The sequence below is a fragment of the Ostrinia furnacalis genome, unplaced genomic scaffold (assembly GCF_004193835.3).
Source record: "Ostrinia furnacalis isolate ACB-3 unplaced genomic scaffold, ASM419383v2 OfSCF0440, whole genome shotgun sequence".
In the NCBI taxonomy this organism is placed as follows: domain Eukaryota; kingdom Metazoa; phylum Arthropoda; class Insecta; order Lepidoptera; family Crambidae; genus Ostrinia; species Ostrinia furnacalis.
Genome location: NW_021130679.1, coordinates 70,860 through 92,067, shown reverse-complemented (window position 1 = coordinate 92,067; position 21,208 = coordinate 70,860). Strand labels below are relative to the sequence as shown.

General features: G+C 37.9%; 1 protein-coding gene across 1 annotated transcript in view; it reads right to left on the bottom strand.

The window, feature by feature from the left end:
• LOC114364898 (protein Wnt-1) overlaps nt 1-21,208 on the bottom strand; it is a 95,411-nt gene that overhangs the window by 47,360 nt on the left and 26,843 nt on the right. The window lies entirely within an intron of this gene.

Below are 21,208 nucleotides of genomic sequence, written 5' to 3'. Positions count from 1 at the left end.
TTCCATTGAAATGTTGTATTAGAATTTATTTACAGTCGCTAGCATTATCAGACTATATTTTTATTGCAATGTCACTCTTATTCTCGCTCTAACCGCCTCTGTGGTCTAGTGGTAAGACTACCTGCTTCAGACGCAGAGGTCCCGGGTTCAATTCCCAGTGGGGGCAGATTTTTCTGTTCGGTTTGGTTGGTGGTAGGGCTTGTTCTAAGTCCGCCTGGCTAGCTACCACCATCTTACCTAAGTTTGTCGCCATAACAACAATGTTAACAGCATTATTGTGTCCCGGCCAGTTAGAGGTAAGATAGCCAGTTCCTCCGTGGTTGAGGATTCCGGGTGAAGCTTGCTTCCACCTTCGGCCTGATCATCACTTACCATCAGGTAAGATACAGGCCAAGAGCTTCCTTGTTGTGGATAAAAAAAAATCCAACTGCTTATGATACAGTATCTAACTTGATGGGCCGTCGTTCATCACTAAAAGCACCTACAAGTAAGAGGACATACCTATATGTATCACCATTTCTAGCCCCAATATACTTAGGTATTGCCTATCGCCCGTATTCACAAACGATGCCTGCAAGTGAAGCAGCAAATCGAACGCACAGCGTTGAATAGAGCTTTATGATTGGTTCGTGTGTGGCCCTGTGCGTCCACGCGCATTGTGAGACCTCGTAGTAATGTTTGTGAATACGGGCGTATAACTATTTCTAAAATGCTTTATCTGTACAGTTTATCGCACATCGGACTTAAAATGTTTGTATCAAAATAACGTCAACCACAACTTAACCACGACATCATCTTGTTTAGCTTAACCCTCCGTGTACGAGGTGACTAAAAGTTACGTCCCGTACCAGGTGGGGTATGACACACCCCAATATACAAAGTGATAAAATTTTCATTCAACATTTTTTTTAGGTGGAATTTAATATTTAATATTGATTATTTACGTATGCTAATTAGGTTTAAGAAATGCTCTGAGCTGAAAATATGTATTATAACATTTTTATCATAAAAAAACAAAAAGACACAATTTCCGTTGTTCTTGTAATTTAGGACTCAGTTTCCTATGTATAATTTTTAATTAGTGCCTTTAATTATGACAACCGTTTTTATTTAACAAAGTACAAGTATTTACTTGTAATTTAAAAGTAAATTAAAAACTGGAAGGGTATAAATTTGTTTTGATCATCGGTTTTCAATTTACCAAAATTCTGATGAAAGAAAATGAGTATGCTCAATGCATAAAATGGGAGCGTAACAATTTTATTTATTTATAAAATATGTTATTCCATTTCAGTAGCCCATAAATTGTATCACCAAGTATAAAATTGCAGCCCATAAGTGTATGTTCACATACATCTTCGGATCTCAGTACTAAACTTCCAGATTCGCACTAAAAGTCATCTCATTTGACTAAAAGTGCTTGAAAATTTCAGATACCGTAAAAATCACGAAAAATAATATTTGTATTGAATTTTATTCAATTGACAAAGCTAAAAATATATAAATTACACCAAAACTGTTAGATTTTTTTTAAAACTTTTTAACAACGTCCCGTACCAGGTGGGGTGTGTGACACCCACACGCACTTTAAAGGCATGTAACTCAGTTGGTAGTCACCGCTGGATTGATTATGCAACACTGATCGAAGCAGCAGTGTCATAATTCCAGCTACTGAGAATTACAAATTCAGCACTTGCAAATTTTTAAAATTGTGGCTATTTTTAAAGGACTGGGCTGTGTCACACCCCACCTCGTACAGCGAGGGTTAATATGCAGTCGCCTGTACTGCCAAAAACGTCTACCATCTACAAACTAATATACATTTTAGTAGTATAGTGGCTCTACCTACAGTATGAAAGCACAAAAGTTACTTCACAAAATGGTATTTAATTTGTAAGAATAAGAATTCAATTAAGCCCTTGATACTGAAAACACTAAGGAGGAGTATCAGAGCATCTTTTCTCAGGGTGTCTCAAGCATAACAGCCAGCACATTCACCGGAAATGACGTCCAAGCACTAATAAAAAAAGTGGGTATTTCTGTTTCAAATGCCTTTCGTTATCATCAAATATTTTATGTTTGTACTTATGGCAGGACAACTCCCGCGGATACGGGCGGCGAGGGACCGGTCGTTGTGGAAATCCTTGAGGGAGGCCTTTGTCCAGCAGTGGACGTTATTTGGCTGAAACGAACGATCGAACTCGTAGAGCGTAATATAGAACACGCGCTCTACCTAAGTAGACCGATGAAGTGTGAAAGTTCGCTGGCAGAAACTGGATGTGGACACACCGAAAACAGCATAAAATGGCCTGTTTACCTTACCACCAGTGGCGTGAAGAACTACTTATTCGTTATCGCAACATTTTCCATTTACTCTGCTATTGGTTTGCATCTTCTTCATGACGCGACGTGTTGAGATATGCTGGCTGATCTTTTTGAGCTGCGCCATCGGTTAGCCCAGTTTAATTACGGTTTAAAATTAACCAACTTAGGCCGAGATTATCGCGCCTTCGCGAACTCGCTTTTGGCTCTTAATTAATAATTGTTTATTTGCGTTGTTGGGAGATGACTCATTTACAACCTGAATATTGCACTGATACTTATATTTGGTTGTATGAGGTTCGATTTAATTTTGTATATTAAAATGTATCCGAAGCCCCGTTGGCACGGATTTTAATGCAAAGCAAGGCTTTTACACACCACTTAGATTTTATCGTAAAATAAGTAGCTTAAAGTCTTCCTTCTAAAATTATTCATTAACAACAAAATAGCCTCTAATTTTATAAAAATTGTAAAAGGCTCTGAAACTACTGGATCGATTTGTAAAATAATTTTACCTTTAGTACATTATTTCTAATGAATATAAGTAGGTGGTACAAAGTTCGCCGGACCAACTAGTTATTTTATAGGTATAAAACTGATAACTACTACTTTAAGTACAACATAGCTCTCATCTCATCTCATGATCAATTACACCTCTTTGTGTATTCTAATAAGATAACCGATCAGACTCGTAATCACGTTTGTATGAGGGGGTTTAATCCGACCAAACAAATGTTATTGGAACATTAGCCTAATGTTGTTCAGTATTTGCTAGACGCGACGGCTGCTGTGAGCTGATAACGCTGCACTCTGCAGGGCTGGCACTTGTGTCAAAAGACGCCATCTTAACGCCACAGATAATAATATAGATCGTTTCATCCACGAAGACGCGCCCCACCAATTTTTGGTCGAGGGAAGTGCGGGGTGCGGGAGTTTGATTCGAGCAATCCGAGCGTCATTATTGTAGTGTGCGTGTGTACTCATAGATTTTTGACGTGTACCTACCGATAACACTCAACCATAAGCAGAAGAATGGTAGGGCGCGTCTTCGTCGATGAAACTACCTATAATCTAGATCTAGATTTTTGGAGGCAAATGTCAATTTGGATCAGCATGATTCAACAAATGTTATTGGAACATTAGCCTAATGTTGTTCAGTATTTGCTAGACGCGACGGCTGCTGTCGTCTGATAACGCTGCACTCTGCAGGGCTGGCACTTGTGTCAAAAGACGCCATTTTAACGCCACAGATCCTAGATTTAACATTTGCCCAATGTTGTTGAGTAGGGGAAGCCCGGGCAAGAAGCATAATGTGGGTAAGAAGAATAATCGATTTTACTAAAAACCTACAACACATGGCGCTACTGGACGTTTGCGGGTCTGTAAAACAGCAACACAGCCACGCCATGATAGTTCCACCAAAACAATACGTGCGTGAACTTTTTGTCAATTCGAAATCAAAAGTTTTTGGCTGTTTTCTTACCATTTTTGCCAAGGTATGTGTGTTGATTTCTTGTATTACGTATTAAGTGTTGACTTATAGACTCTGTTTAGTTGATTGCATGTTAAATTAAGTTTAATTTGTGTGTGTTGCTTTTTTTCACCGGTAGAAATTTAACGGGTGGGTATACAACTTTTAAATATTGGTACTTTGGGCAAGACGGATATGGGCAAAACGGATAGGTAAAGACAGCCATAACTGAATAGCAGGCCCTAACAAAACCACACATCTGAAAACAAGAACTTCCAAACAAGACTTGTCAAGAGGAAAAATGACCAAAAACAAAAATCAGATGGAGAAAACAAAATATTTATGTTGTGTGCTCAGAAGAATACACTGAACCACCTACCGAGGATTGGATAGAGTGCAATCAATGCAAGAAGTGGGCACACGAGGATTGTACCTTATATTCAGGCATAGGTAGTTATTATTGTGATGATTGCAATGATTAAAGCAGTTATTAATGTACATATCCGTCTTGCCCAGGGGGGTCGGGCAAAATGAATAATTGGAACTTTTTTTTTAATGACATTTTTATTGTAGAATTTGTTTAAGTTTCTAAGTTTATTCTTTACAATTCCAAAGATGATTACCTAAAATACAAATTATTAATTAATAGACTGTTGTTGATTGCATATTTATGTGGTTTTTTTGCCACTTTTCTTAAGGTATTCGTGCTGCCCGGGCTTCCCCTAGGTATTTTGTTAGACCTGACGGCTGCTTATGGACGTTGACGAGTGAAAACCTCGTAGTCGAATTTTTACCAAAAACATTTTAATGTTTAAGTAAATATTCGAATACAATAATTTTAGTGCCATCTATTGCATTCAATGAAAACCTGGTAAAAATATTCAGGAGACAGTTTTATATCTCTCCTGAAAAAAATTGTTCTCGGTACTCCTGAGGTTTTCACTTGTCAACGCAATAAGTATGTCTTTTATACGCCATATTTACACTACAGACAAAATAAAACTTGATTTTGTGGTTGCAAATGTCAATTTGGAAAAGAAAAGACGCCATTGTAACGCCACAGATAACAAAACTTGATTTTGTGGAGGCATAGGCTCGGAAAATGGGAGTACCTAAGCTTATATAAAAATAGTAGCTTTATAAATATCTTTTTTTTTTCGACAATCTCACACAGCGCCATCTAGCCCCAAAGTAAGCAATTAATATGCTTGTGTTATGGGTGCTAGCTTAACGGATATACTACTTATATACTTTTTTTTTAAATACATACATATTATACATAGTAACACCCAGACCCGTCACAGAAATTAAAATTCATCATTTCAATTTCTGCCCGGCCGGGAATCGAACCCGGGACCTCTCGGCATAGTAGTCCGTTCTGAACCACTACACCAAACGGCCGAATATTTATAAAATAGTAGGTACCTACTACATATTGAGTAGTCACATTTTATTCCCAAACTCTATATTGCTTTTGTACTTTTGTATGAATATGTTTTTTACCCACAACAGGGAAGCTCTCAGCTTCGACCGTACCTCATGTAAAGGAATGTGATAATCAATTTTGCTGTGAAGTTTCAATTTGCATGTGACTTACACACTTGCCAGTTAAAATCTCAAAGCACTCAACCTCTAACTACAAATTCCTAACACAATCGTCAATAAACTACGTTGCCAAAGTGCCAACCCTATTCCTAAGCACTCTGCAAGCGCTTTAATAAGTTGCATTGTATGAGAATTTACATGCCATTGTATGACTCGGATTAAAGGGGGGAGGACCTAGACGACAGCACGTCAAGGTGTACACTGCTGCATCTTAAGTCGAGGTGGTAGGTGTTATTTTACAATAAAATGTATGTTTTTTATAGTCACCAGCACAGCAGACTACTTATGTTTCTGTTGCAAATAGCATCGATTACCTATAACTACATAGTAACTACTCGTACATACAAGAAGTATATCTCATCGTCATATCATCAACTCAGCTATAGGACGTCCACTGCTGAACATAGGCCTCCCCCAATGCTTTCCATGTTGCCCGGTTGGTAGCGGCTTGCGTCCAGCGCCTTTCTGCTACCTTTATGATGTCGTATGTCCACCTTGTGGGTGGACGTAGAAGTATATCCACTTGATTTAAAAAAACTTAATGGACACTGTGCAACGCGTTAGATCACCCGGGGCGAAAGCAACTATGAGGCTAAGTGTGGATTCGACCAAATAAGAGTAAATATTAATTTCAGAATAAATCGTCAGTTCTGACATATTTCCCATACTGAAACCACGGTAATACTATCTATACAGTATTCCAACTCGGCCATATTTTTTAAATAAATGTCAACAGCCGCGGGGTACGTCACCGTATGACAACATCCGATAGGGCTGCCCACCTGTAGACCCTATTTTCATTACATCTGCCTACTTAGAATTTCTATCTAGTTTTGTGATTGTAATTTTTTTNAGGCACCCATCGATATCATCATTTTAATAATTTTCAATTTTTATACAAATCTGATTTTATAAAATGTATTTTGTAGGGAAATTAAAAAAAATAAAATGATGATATCACTGACTTCACTATACCATTTATATGCATATGTTAACATGGGCTAGTATAGGCTTATAAATCATTTACCTAACACCCTGTATAAAAAAAAGAGCGCTTACTGTTTAAAAAACAACACATCGTCCGTTTATTACTGTGGCACATTCGCGACATCCCCAACTTTTGCATGTCGAGCGCATACCGAGATTTGAATTTCGAAGGAAAGCTCGCATTTCGTCCGTTTATGAAGTTACAATACTGTATGATAGTATTACCGTGCTGAAACTGTCAATGTGCCAGTTACACCAGGAGTTATTCTCAGATAAAATTTTGGTCGAATCGGGCCTAAAGCTGAAGCGACTAATTGGTTTTATTCTTAATCTGATGGATTTTGAACAGTGTTATATGTTGAAACATAAAAAAAGCAATGATTGATCTATGTTTCATCAGATGACACTTTTTGATTTAGGATGGATGATATTGATTACCCGATTCATAAAAAAAACTCAAAATTTCAAGAAATCTATGCTTGTAATACGAACAAGTCTAATCGGTGAATTTGTTGTATCACTTGAGTACATTTATAAATACATAAAGGTCCAACAATTGCTTAAAGTCTGGGCTGTGGGTACACCCTATCTAATTGATATTTAAAATTACCCTGAACAGAACATTCTAGAGCCTTTATAAGGCAATTAAAACCACGTGGGAGTGGGTAATGGGCGTAATAAAAATGTGATTGGTGCGTATTTATGTAAAATGCAATATTAAATATTTTCTTGCGAATTAGCGTAAGAGAACTTTTACATTAGCTACATACACGGGGTCTAGTGGTCATCTTCAGTTTCATTCATCACTTTGAATTTTTATCAACTGCTGAATAAAAATCATCAAATTCTTCTTCAAAATGGATGTAGATTGTATTCAAAGCCTCCAGTCTCCAGTTGCCTCTGGTTAAATTGCACCAACTTACTTTAACCGTAACTATGACAATAACCGGCGACTTTTGTTTGGAGTTTGACAGATTTTGACGTTTGTATAAGTTAAAGTAAGATTGTGCAATTCAGCTTAAACGAAATAAGCAAAACACTTTTATATTATTCAAATTCATTAGAAATTCCCGGCTCAAAATCATATGATCATATAAAATCTGCAGTCTCACTCAAGTATCACAAACTTAACCCTTAACTGGTATCGTAAATTGGACATACGTAACTAGTATCGTGGGGGCCGCGCGGCCCCCATACTATGTTTGCTTCTAGCAAGCATGTTTTACCTATATACTTGAATAAATGCTCATAAATGATATATATCAGGCTTGTTCTATGTAATAATTTAGTTTTTATTGTATTAAATCTTCTTACTTATATACTTCAAGACATTACATAATAGTAACAACTTTTTACGTAATATTTTTTTAACGTTACAAATATCTATAAAACCTATCGTTTAGAAAGTTATAACCAAAATTATTATATTTTAATTAATCCATATTAATGTGAACTTAATAAAAAATAACGTTTTAATATAATATTTAATAAAAATAATAAGCATTTTATAAAAATAAAAACATAAATATTATGTTGACAAACATTAGCAGGTCCTGGTGGATTTTCAGAGCACTTGTATTTATATTTTCATAGTAGCTGGATTGACTAGGTCCTACAACATCTTCATTTTCACTCTCCGAAGAAAAAACGTGAAAATCAGAATCAACATCCTCATTATCGACCGAATATTGGTTATTGGGTCTTCACAATGACCTATAATTTTATTATCACTGTATCCTTCTTCTGACATGCTACTAATCACTAATTTGGAATCAAAGACTTCGTTCTAAGTATCTTCTATTGTTTTATCACTTATAAGCAATCAATACTGCAATAAAACAAAAAACAAATAAAAATTGCCATGAAAAAAAACTAACGTAACTGGTATTGTGGGGGCCGCGCGGACCCCAACACGTGCATATCTTCGTCCTGGTGAATGATGCAGTGCTGAAACGCCTGCACCAGACGCGAGTAGTGCCGAAATGAGAATACCAAAAATGTTGGCTGCCCACGATGCGTAGCTTCTTAGAAATCAAAGAAAACGTCATGCGTGGGGGCCGCGCGGCCCCCACGATACCAGTTAAGGGTTAAGCAAGACATTAATTTTTTTCTCAACCACTCGTTATCCATGTTTATGCATATTTACATACTTCCCAAGAGTATCTATTACAGACCCATTTGAAAAACTTGAAAGTAAAGACTAAATTTTTGTTGCAATATCGATCTTATTACAAGTACATAAGTGCCAGTGTTTCGCTTGATCTGTCGTCTGTATCTCAGTAAACATAATATAGTTTTTGAATGCGATTATGTTTTGTATTATGAACTTACGCGTTAATGCCAACTATTTTTACTACTAACTTAGGCCCGCCGCACACGATCGTACTTAGCATGTCACATTTAAAGTATTTTTATTCAAATTGCGCGCTGATATAGCTAGGATTATTACAGGCACACAGATTACCTTAGTTTGAATTTTAATATACTTTTTGAGATAAAACTATGTAAGACTTCAAAAATATTGTTAGCTCTCTGTATCTTTTTGTCATCTTATACTTTTAACTTTTAATGTTAGTCTTAAACTACATTTCATTAGCATGTACAGGTCATTTACATGGGGAATATCGTGAATATTTTAATAAAACAGAACAGTGGTCACTGGTCGATCTTCTTACATTTACAATTTACCTTTTTCAGTAATAACAATGAATTACAGGGTTTTTACAATTTATCGACTAGATTTTCTGAATGTCACATTCTCGTGCGTGATCCTCATACTATTTTGGCGGACTGTAACATAGACAAAATTCGTACTTTAGTATTCCTTTATGCAAGTGTGAGCGAGGCCTAAGACGTCACGCGCTGTCGTTCCTCCTCAGATCTGAAGGCTCCTTTACAAAACCAGTTGCGCATCGTAAAGCCGAGTTTTAAAGGTATCGGCGAAATAACGACCGAACACTTAGTTCTAAATGCACATATTTGCTCAGCATAACGGTGTTCGGTTTCAAGCGGGGCTTCTCAAACGCACAGCGGTAGGGTGGCCAAAATTTTAGTAATTTACAAAACTATAAAAAAATACCTTGGATATTTTACGCTCTATAGTCCCAAACTAGACAAAATTTTGTACCTACTTAGGGCACCAGTGTGATTACCACACTGCCGTGCCCCTAGATTAAAATGTGTGACAGATTATACAGCGCCCCCAGTGGCTGCTTTCAAGAACTAAAATCTTCATAGATTTTTCTGACGTACCTACTCGTTAGCGAACCTAACATAAACTCATGGTAAGCAAACAGATATCAGCGGAAAAACATAGTAAATGTTTTTATTACAAGTAACATCCAGAAAACTACAAAGAGATAATGTTCATTATTCATGAACATTTATTATTATGAATCGATGCATCTACGAACTACGACGCTACAACGATTGAAACTCAGTATGTACTTTTATTCTATTTTTTGCCACCAACTTCCTTGTGAATAATTGGAGAACGAAGTTTTTCAAGTTTAAGATTCTCGAGTTTTCCTTGTTATTAAAAAAAACTGGACAACAGATCAATATGCTGTGGAAAAGCTCTTTGAAGGCCGCTCTTGAGCTTTCTGAAGGCCGTTTATGTAATAAAGATGTTATTCAGCAAAGTAATGCAGTGGGAAGCTGAAGGCACTGAAGTTTATGTTGCATTACATAATGATATTTATAAAAGCTTAAAGCTTTTTCTAGAATGTAATGTCACATCAAAAACAAACAAGTAAGTAATACTCTTTTAAATAAACATTTAATTTTCTTGACATAGCTCCTGGACCACACAGTTCAATTACCATTAAGTAGTAAACAGTTTTCAATATGAAATCAAAATTATACAAATATCCTACTAAAATAAGATGTCTGGCAACCCTATGGTGTCGGTAGGCGCAAATGACCAACCCAATCCGCAAATTAGGACTTTAATGCTTTGCAATAAAACTCATTCAAGTTTTAAAATAAAAATTCATATATGAAGACCACACTGTTAGGACAGTGTTGACATTTTTATACCTTGTGGATTTCTTAAGGTATTTTCGTTAAGGAATGCAGGGTCCGGGCAAATTATGGAGAATTTATCTGCGTTCTTGATTGGTGAGAACAGGATTCAATGAGTGCGATCTGAGATTATGGGTTTGTTGAAACGGCGCGTTTATACATAAAGGCCCGGGAGATTTGTCGTTTAATATCTACTTGGATGGTTACTGTTGTAATAATATTTAAGTATTTAGAAAAAATATATTTTACCTTTTTTAAACATGGGTAAAAAAACTAGCTGTAAAAGAAGTCCGGAAAATTCATACTTTTGACAGACGACAGGAGTTTCTTCGATAACCTGCAATAATTGTAAGTAAAAAGGACTTCCTTGGCAATATTTTCGGGTCCATATTGGCTCACCTAAAGTTATTTACCCGAAATTGTTCTTCCTAACGATTTTAAATCCGAATGATCACTCTTCCTAAATTCATCCTAAAGTTTTCATTCATACTATTTGTAGTGCTACCGGCGATGTTCATAACACTCATGTTTCCGAAAATTGTAATCAATAATATCATTTATGTAAATATATTTAAACTCCTACTGTTTTTTATCATAACACTTTTATCCCTAAACATTACCATACTATTTTCACTCATACCATAGAATAATATAAATACTACGTACAGAAGTACGTTCTTCGCGAATGAAACGTAAGGCCACAGTTCTTACCTAACCTAAACCAATAATAATGAATAGACCGAGTCGTTTCTGGAACTTGACTGAATGACTGGAGCGGGACTCTGGCTTCGATCGCTCGGCTCGTGCGTTGTAGTCACAGTTCTGACCTAAACTAAACCAAGAATTATGAATAGGACCGATTCGTTTCTGGAACTTGACTGAATGACTGGAGCGGGACTCAAGTATACGTGCTAACGCCAACAAACTTGAACTTTAATATATCGTCAAAGAAAGAAATCTAAACAAAAAAGATATGACTTTGAATAATAGTGTAAAATATGGATATGTTTAGAAAATCTAGGAGAACAAATAAAAGTATAATAGATGTTTATTGCTAATGACATTATGAAGTTGAATGATTCGGAATTATGAACATTAGAGACAGAGTAGTTAGAAATTGTGATTGTTAGGATGAAAAATTTTAGGAAGAACATTTTCGGACTTCCAATTTTCGGAGTTGAAAATTTAGGTGAACTTTGGCGCACCCAATATTTTCTTTTCAAATTCATTTTTCTTTTTTTTTTGCCAGAAGGTACCTACTGGGTAAAAATGGAGATCGTGGTCTTTGGCTCTCCTTACGAGATAATGAATGCTTTAAGTTCATAAAAAGGTTTTAAAAAGTCGTGAATACCTGAATATTGATGTACTTTTAAATCCGATATAAATATTAATTTATGAGAGTTCACAGCTTAATCTAGCAAAACCTCATCGTCCAGTAATTACTTGTTATATAGCCAATTTGTCATAGTCAATTACATTTAATTAAGGGTGCCTTTTATGAGAATATCTTGAAGAAAATCGCCTGCTGGTACGATTTTGTGCTATAATAGTTTTGACATAGTGTAAAATTGTATGAAAAGGTAGAACCTATCGTAACCTCTATTATTAGTAGATCTATTAAGGTTATATACGTTTATAGATGAAAGGTATAATACAATAGAAGTACTTATGTAAAAAAACTGACCAATCTGAAAATTTTTGGGGAATGTCTATCTATATTCAGCAGTGAGTGTCCTGTGGCTGAAATATGATGATGACCAAAAAACCCTGTCTGATAAAAAGAGTTCATTATATTTTTCTTGGTGATTGATTTAGTTAGTTGCGTACAAAAAAATATTGTGGCTATTTCAGTACCCGGAACCATTCCCATTTTTGGATCAAATAGGGTTGAATTAATATAATTGTACAAACTCTAAAATAGAAGCAAATATAGGAGTCCAAAAGATATCAATTGTACCTTCTACAGCCTACTTTACGATACAACCATACCTAGACGCTAATTGGGTATTTAGTTGAAGTAAGCCTACCGTGGCCCACCTCATTTGTGTCACCGATAGCATCTTGCTCTATCAGTATCGGAGATCACGAGATGTACAATAATCTTCATAACTTCATAGACTGGTCAGCGGTCGGCAACATTTTATTAATACTCCGCTAATTGCCCAAGCTTTAACAGGATTAGCCGACATAGGCTTAAAAGGCATGCCAATAAACATCTTAATTAAAATACTTGTCAGTAAAATAACCAGTAATTTTTTTCATGATTTTTATACATTTAAATTGAAAGATTCTTGCAATAATATAGCCTATTATTATCGGAGTTTTCCTAATGCTCCTAAACTTTTTTGAAAATATTCTATCGCCTATGTTCATTGGAGATAATATAGGAGTCTAATGGTGAAACAATTTTTCAAATCGGTTCAATACTTTTGGAGCCTATTCAATGCAAATGAAACAAACTAATAAACAAATTTTCCTCTTTATAATATTAGCGTAGATGTACTTTTCTTCCATTCTCTATGGACCCTTACGAAATCCGAGTGATTAGTACCTACACTAAAAATATGATGTTATTTAACATTTTCTCTACATAGAATAGTAAAACAGAAATTTCCACTACTGATGGAAAAATACGGCGAATTACTCGTAACTATTTTCTAGTCGCTTAGGTACAACATTTCACTAGACGTTTAATTAAAACTGACGTAAAGTGAGCTAAGCTTGTTACAAAACGTTTCTGGTCAACATTGTCAGTATCGAGGAGCGAAAGGTAGCTGAATCACAGCATCTTACTGATAAGCCAGCTCACTTCTCTCGACGTGTTTGTAAAAATACCAAGTAACTTGTCAACCAGAGTAAACTCATACTTGAGACAGAACAGAATACAATCTACGGTTGAGTTGCACCATCTTACTTTAACTTTAACAAAGGTTAGGTGGTACAAAACTCAGCTTAAAACAATACTAAAAAGATAGATTTATGTAACAACATTACTGTGGCCCACTGAGCTTGTAAATGACCAATGCTAGTCACTTTATCTAGGAATTAAATGTACGAGTATGTGAAGGCTCGAGGCAACAAAACAACAAGACATTTTACGTAAAACTTTATTGAAGTATGTGAATCAATTTAACAAAATCACGCCATATTTTTGTCATAAATCACTTATCTCCTAAACGAGATGGCCGCACTCGTCCAGCTTCGTCTAAATTAAGTATTAAAATTCACAAGACGCTGTATTAATACCGAGTGCACAATAAATTGTGGGGACCGATGCTATCGGGCTAATAACTTCTTTGGTAGTCGCAGCTCCAACGAAAAACGACAAAAACCACAAAAACTTGATGGAAACTCCGGGAGTTTAATGTTTTATGAGATGAGTCTTTTAACGCAATAGGATTACGCGAAGAAGGTCTGTAAAATGACAGGTTTCAAAGTTTGACAGCTATGGGCAATGGGCTTGTTTTATAGGATGTAATGTTATGCTAGGAGAGACATAACATTACATCCTATAAAACATAATAATCATAAATAAGAAACTCCATAAGATATTTTTAAGTATTATTGCTTTACATCAATCTATATTTTACATGGGGAATACCAATTGGAGGCTGGTTCGTGACTAAATAAATAATATCGCTTCTGTAAACAGTGTGGTGGTTGAAATAAAGGAATGACAGTTATAGTGAAACAAGGTGGACAGTAATGACTTATTACCGAATGAAGGAATTACAGTAATATTAATGATGTCAATATTACTGATAACATCTGGATATATATCGCTTTACAGCTACCATTTTGTGTGCTCTCAAAATGGTTGATTCTACTTATCCTGCTTACACTGTGGCAACGTATTATGTCTTACATATAATTCACAATCAAAACACATAAATCGCGTGAAATTATCGACAAAAAAATCCGGGTCCAACTGTTGACAACCGCTGCCATCACTTTAAATAATGACGGTCGTGCGTTATTGAGCTCCCAGAGTTGGTGGTCCACCCTTTTATAATGTTTCTCAAAAAATACAAAAAACTATCAANAATCCAACGTAATATTTTCGTAATTGCACTGTCAAATCGGTCCTAAGTATTTGCACAATTTGCACCATAAACACAATGCAATACACAGATTTAAACGTTATTTCACTTATAATTACATAAAACAGTAACAGTGATGAGTTTAGAGACCTTTTATGATATTAAATTAAATAAAAATCAGTAAATAAATTGGGACAAGTTCAAATCCCCTGAGGTGCCAAGAGGTACAAATATGTCCCCTGAGGTGCTTCACGAAATACTTGAACGTGTGAAATATGTGGGTAATTTAACTTTATTATTGGTGTCCTAATCTGAAGTAGTTCGATGATGGTTTTATTTTATTTAAATACAGTGTAAACTCTTTATAACGACACTTGATAAAAAAAAACTCCTTAAAACGTCGACATTTCTTGACACTCTTGGATCACTTTGTTTTCGATGCACTTTATCGTTTTACTCCTCTTAACGATCACTCTCTATAACGTCGAAAAATGCTCAGTTCCTTGAGGGTCGGCATATAAAGTTTACACTAATGTTAACCTTATCGTTTTGTAAGTAATGTAAATTATTAATACCCAATATTTTTATTTATTTACTGCGTAGTGACTCGCGTCTCGGATTACAAAGGAAGCAGAGGTCACGGATTCAAATACCGCTAGCCAAAGTTAGTGTGATGAACTCGATCAGTAGTAGGCATTCTTATTTTTCATTTTATTATTTACTTTTTATACTTATATCTTAGTAATTTAAAGAATAAATCATAAATTATCTAGTAGTCATATTATGTTTTGGGATAGGAAATGATTTATGTTGAAAAAATGTTTTCTTTCCATGATATTTTTAGTGTAGATTGTCTCTACATTAATTGGTTAGCTAAAAACTGAGTTTGACTCCGAAATTAGTTAAATTAAAAAATATGAAAAGCGCTACTTCGTACGCATGGACCCTATTTTATCCCCTTAGGGGTTGAATTTTGCAAAATCCCGTCTTAGTGAGCACATAGTTAATTACGTTCTAAAAGAAACCCCCATGCAAAATTCGAGACTCCTAGAACTTGTAGTTTCTGAGATTTCGTGATGAGTGAGTGAGTCAGTCAGTGACCTGTCGCTTTTATAGATATAGATTTAGAATTTACAGCGTATACTCGTATAGGTTTCAAAATTACTTCATGGTGTGGTGTGTTTGTGGTTACAACAGAACCACACTGCGGTCACGACAGTGTGTCCAAAGATTTATACATTTTGTTAGGTAGTTTGAGTTTACATTACAGATATTTAAACGTTGTACGTACATCATAATATTTCCTTTAAAATTGGCTTAATCAAGTTCCTTGATTCCCATTTCGTGGTAAGTTTATTTACTGCCTCGGATGTTATGATCAATCAATATTGGGTTGAATTTCAATAAAACATAAACAGTAAATTGTTAATAAGTTATGGGTAATCCCCTCTACTAAGTAACTATCTCAAAACTAGCCCGAATCAAAAACAAACAGAAATAATACATGGATATTAAAACCACAACAAAGCCTATATTTAAGCAAAGAACGAGAACTATCTATAATTAAGAAAGTACCTACGAAGTCCAGCAGTGGACTGCACTAGATTGATGAAATGAAATGAAATAGTTTATTCAGTACATAGTCCCTTTCCAGGGCACTTAAACTCGTCCCAAATATAGCTTGCCCTACCACCACTTCGGGACAACATATAGGCTGGTGCTGAGAAGAAGTGGCGGAAGAAACTCAGTCACCTTTGTCAGCCAGATGAATTAGATACGTTATTACTGATGCGGTAAATAATACTTGCACCAACGTTTTTCCCTCACCAAAAGTCTTTCTTAGGTATTTTATAACTCTAGTGTTTCAGAATAGTTTATAAAAGAGCAAACGCTCGCGTTCGATTCCCGGTAGAGCACTGTTTCCCTGTACGATCGACTCCGAAATTCTGAGAATGCCGTGGGAAGAGCTCGCCCGATTATTTGTATTGTAAGGAATCTATGGGAAACAATATTATATTTTCTAAGTTCTGGTAAAGGTCGCGGGAAGAGCCTGGATGCGGGCAGCGCAGGACCGTTCATTGTGGAAAACCTTGGGGGAGGCCTTTGTCCAGCAGTGGACGTCATTTGGCTGAAACGAATAAGTTTTAGAGTGATACTCTATGCAAGTATGCTATGAGCACATTGCTATACCTACTGTTATACAAGTATAACGAGTTCTGTGGTTTCATGAAAGTCCACTGAGGAATTACTGACCCTGATAATAAAATTTCAAAGGTTTTGGGAGTCAGGTGTTCACTTTTTTGTGACTTATATTTTGCAAAACCCTATGAAGAATTACTATGGGTTACAAAGAACATCAATGCTAGCTATCTATAATTGCCTTTATGCGAAATATTCATCTTGTATGAAGGGCATTATATTTAGAAAAAGGCATTATATTTAGCCTAGCTCGCATAAATATTTATAACTTTGTACATTTTAAAGCATGTAAACCTTTGAAAAAGAGGCTGACAATAGTGACTGAGTTTCTTGCGCTGCTTCTTCTCAGCACTAGCCCATTTATTGTCCTGAAGCAGTGGTAGGGTTAATACTGGGACGTGTAAAAGTGCTTTTTTTAAGCCTATTTACAGAAATAAATGAGTTTTAATGAGTTTTTAGTTTTAAAGAAAAAAAGAAAAAATATTTACTTGGTATTATTTAATCCTTCACGCACCAACTGCAAAATTGATTTCGATTGAACACTACAATAATGTCCTCACCCACGACAGGAGGCCATTCTACGTTGCATTTGTGGTCTTCTCAACATACTAACCTGTACAGGTTTCTTTAAATTCATATTCGTAGAACAAATCCAGCATACCAGGAATCGAACGCGTGACCTTACGGATGAGTAAGCGTAACCGGCAGTTCACGTAAACTGTGCCAATTTGTTGTAATAACTATTATCTTAACATTGTAGTTTATGGCACCGAAACTGGTAATAAAGCCTATATGGGTATTTAACACTTAAGGACATTGTAGGAAACATTGTACCGTCACACGACGCTACATAATATTTTATACTTACTAAAGTACCCGCGACTTCGTACGCGTGAAAATAGTTTCAATAATATTTCCCGTTTTTGCAAAATTTTTCTTTGTGGGATGATGAGCCTTTTAATCCTTTCAAACCAACACAAAAAGAATTTTTCAAATTGGACCAGTAGTTCCTGAGATTAGCGCGCGCGTTCAAGCAAACAAACTCTTCAGCTTTATAATATTAGTAAGTAAGTTAACATAGATTCGTTTCAACCAAATGCTTTTCAATGCTGGACAAATGCCTCCTCAACAACCGAGGAGGGCTCCATGAATGACCTGCCTGTCAGGCAGTGCCTGATGCATCTTTAAAAAAATCATAATTGCGTACAATATTTGGTAGCTGACAGCACAAAACTTTGATGCCAAATATAAGGTGACACAGTGTTTACCTAGATGTACCGTAGTACATAAAATAAGGTAAGATAACCCCTTTATTTGTTACAAAAGATGCTTCAGAACAGTTAAGCAGGGAGAATGCCATAACTAATATTCGTCCAAGGACATTGAGGTAAAGGTGAGTTCACACAATCTGTAGTAAAAGTAATATAATCTTAATGTGGTACTTTCTTTACTATTAGATAATATAGTTTTTTTATACCTTTTTCTCTTTATTTCCATGTAACTTTTATAACATAACAGAAGTATCAAATAACGTGGAAATTGGCGAGGATAAATTTACTTTTACACATAAAAACTGAGAAAGGCACAAATTGACTTGCACAAATCAAAATCAAAATTTATTTATTCAGCACTTCTTACATTTCCAATTCTAGGGCACTTAATGTCCGTTTTCACCATTCCACCAATCCCTAATTTTTAAGCAGGGCCGGATTAACCATCTCGGGGCCCCTAGGCACAGCTCGTTTCGGGCCCCCCCTTTTTTTGTCGCGGAGGAAATGCTTTGCGCACTTTCACCACTGCCGGGGGACAGGGTGGTATGTGGGACTCCCGGCGCCCTAAAAAGTGAAAAGGACGGGGTATACCCACTAAAACCTCCGCGGCGTTCCGTCGTAGCCCGAGTGGGGGTGTGGTGAGTATCCGGCCGTAGCCTTAGACTTCCGCGACACCACGCTGCAGCGACAGCTCGCCTACACGGCGGACCCTACACACCCCCCTTGTGGGGGTCCGACGGGAATGCCCGAAACGCCAAGACGTTCCCGTCAGACGAAGGTGACAAGGGTGCCCCCGCACCCCCGGCCTGCTGGCCGCCACCTGGGGGCAGAGTAGAACGGTCGTACAACCGCCTTCTCCCGCCCCCTTCTCCGCCTGCGGAGCGATGAGGCGAGAGGATCCTTCTGAAGGATGACCTCTTCGCAAAAGGAGGCGACCGCCCTCCAGCATCCTTCGTTTTCCAGCATGGCGTTGACCAGGCTCGGAAGCGAAAGATCCCGGCCCACGACCGCAGTGAGGACACGGCGCTGCTCCTCCCAGCCGGGCAGCCTGTGCAGCCCGCGAGGGTGTGCTGCACCGTGTCATCCGCCGCGCCGCGCATTTGTGGCACACGGGGATTCCTCTCACCCGGTTCTATGCAGTTACGAACCGAAGCAGCCATGCCCGGTCAGCACCTGCGCCAGACGGAACGTGAGGAACCCGTGCGGTCGTTCCAACCATTTGTCCAGAACAGGACCAATGGCGTCCAGAGTGCGGCGGCCAAAATGCGCGCGAGTCATGTCTTCATAACGGCGCCGCACCGCTCCGGGGCCGGGCGCCTTCCACGCGCCTTCTGGTCTGCCATCCAGTGATAGATGACAGACAAGACCCCAGTTTCTAGCTCCCAAAGAGGAGTACCAGCGAGAACGCACGCCGCAGCGTGCCCTACCGAGCGGTAGGTCCTTGCGACCCTCGGCGCTATGGCCCGCTGGGGTCTGCGCAGAAGGGCAGCATTCTCTCTCTTATTGAGTGCTCTCTCGCAGATTGGAGCGCCATACAGCGCCATGCTCCTCAGAACGCCGGCATAAAGTCGACGACACCTCGTTTGTGGCCCTCCCACACCTCTTCTTCCTTCGGGAGAAGCCAACTCAGTGCGCCGGCTGCCTTGAGAAAGCGTGGCGCTAGCCCGTTGAAGTGCGGGCTAAAATGCCACCTCCCGTCAAGCGTGAGGCCCAGATATTTTATATGGCCTTTGACGTCAATCCTAACGTCCTCAACGCGTCGGGAGGGGCGCGCTGGCGAGGCCCCGGAAAGAAGAGGGCCTCAATTTTCTCCAGCGCGACTTTCAGGCCGAGACATCGTATTCTGCGAGCGACTAATGTGCCGCCCGCCGACGCCAGCCGTGCCGCGGCCCCAAATGTCTTCCCCGGGTAGTGACCAGAGCATATGACACTCATGCCCGCGAGTAGGACGCCCCGCAGGAGCCAGTTGAAGCCTAGGTTCCACAAGAGTGGACCGAGCACCGAACCCTGCGGAATCCCGCGGGCTACGCCGCGCCGTTTGAGCTGGCCGTCTCTGTTAACATACAGGACTTCGCGGTCCCGTGAGTAATCGGCCAGCAGCGCTCAAAGGTACTGAGGCACTCTGTGATGTTGAAGTGCCTAGAGTATAGTGGAATGAATCAGGTTCCACAATATCGAAATATGACGATTGAATGTGTAAACCAAAATAAGGCGAAGTTTTGAGGTGGTTTGAGTTTTGTTGAATAAAAATAATCTTTAACATTTTTTTTTTAATTTTTTAATCGGGAGTACTGGGCCCCTGGTCATAGTGGGGCCCTGGCCATAGTGGGCCCCTAGGCACTGGCCTAAAGTGCCTTATGGATAATACGGCACTGTTTTTAAGTGACCCCTATGAAAACAAAATTCCTGTTATGTATTACTATAGGGATTGATGGTGAAAACTGGCAATACTTGCTCATTTCTGAAACTTTCAATTTATAAAAATCTAGAGTGCTAAAGTACAAAACGTGGGTAAAAATCTCTGAAAGTTCGTGTATTTTGCGCCTTCATGGAACCCGACTGTGTGTACATCCCCTCACAATAACTCCCATAGACAAAAGCGATACCAATTTCTCGCTCCAGTTGCAATGAATACCTATAATAATAATATGAATAAAAACGAATCGCCTGAGAAACTAACATTATTTATATTACCTTTTGACCTAATTCCGTGAGGCCCCACGACATTAGATGTTATAGCAACTTTGGTATGGACTAAAGCTGTCACAGTTCCAACTCTATCCATAAAAATACCTGTCCTTTATCATTTAGGAAATTACTATTACTTTGCTGTGTAATTCTATGTTTCGCTCATTGTGTATCTGTGCTGTAATTGATTGTTGGTCTGTGGTTTAAATTTGACAAATGACACTGACATTGCTTTCGCGCTCTTTTTGGCGGCATGTGGCCTCGTGTGGAGGATCACGTTTCGACGCTACAAGATGATTACACTAACTAAACTTATGCCTGTCGTTCAATAAATATTTTTCAGTAACTAAACGTGATACGATCGGAAATCGTACCTGGGATTTTATAACAAGATCTTGAAAAAGCTGATTTAGCAAAAAAGCTCGATATAAACTCACAATATCAAGAAGTATTCTCTTGGGAAAATAAACGTTTTAGGCTGAGTTGCACCACCTAACTTTGACCGTAACTTTGACGACAACCGCTGTTTTTTGTATATGGTTTGACAGATATTTGACGTTTGTCGAACTTAAAGTAAGTTGGTAACAACAAAATGTCCAAAA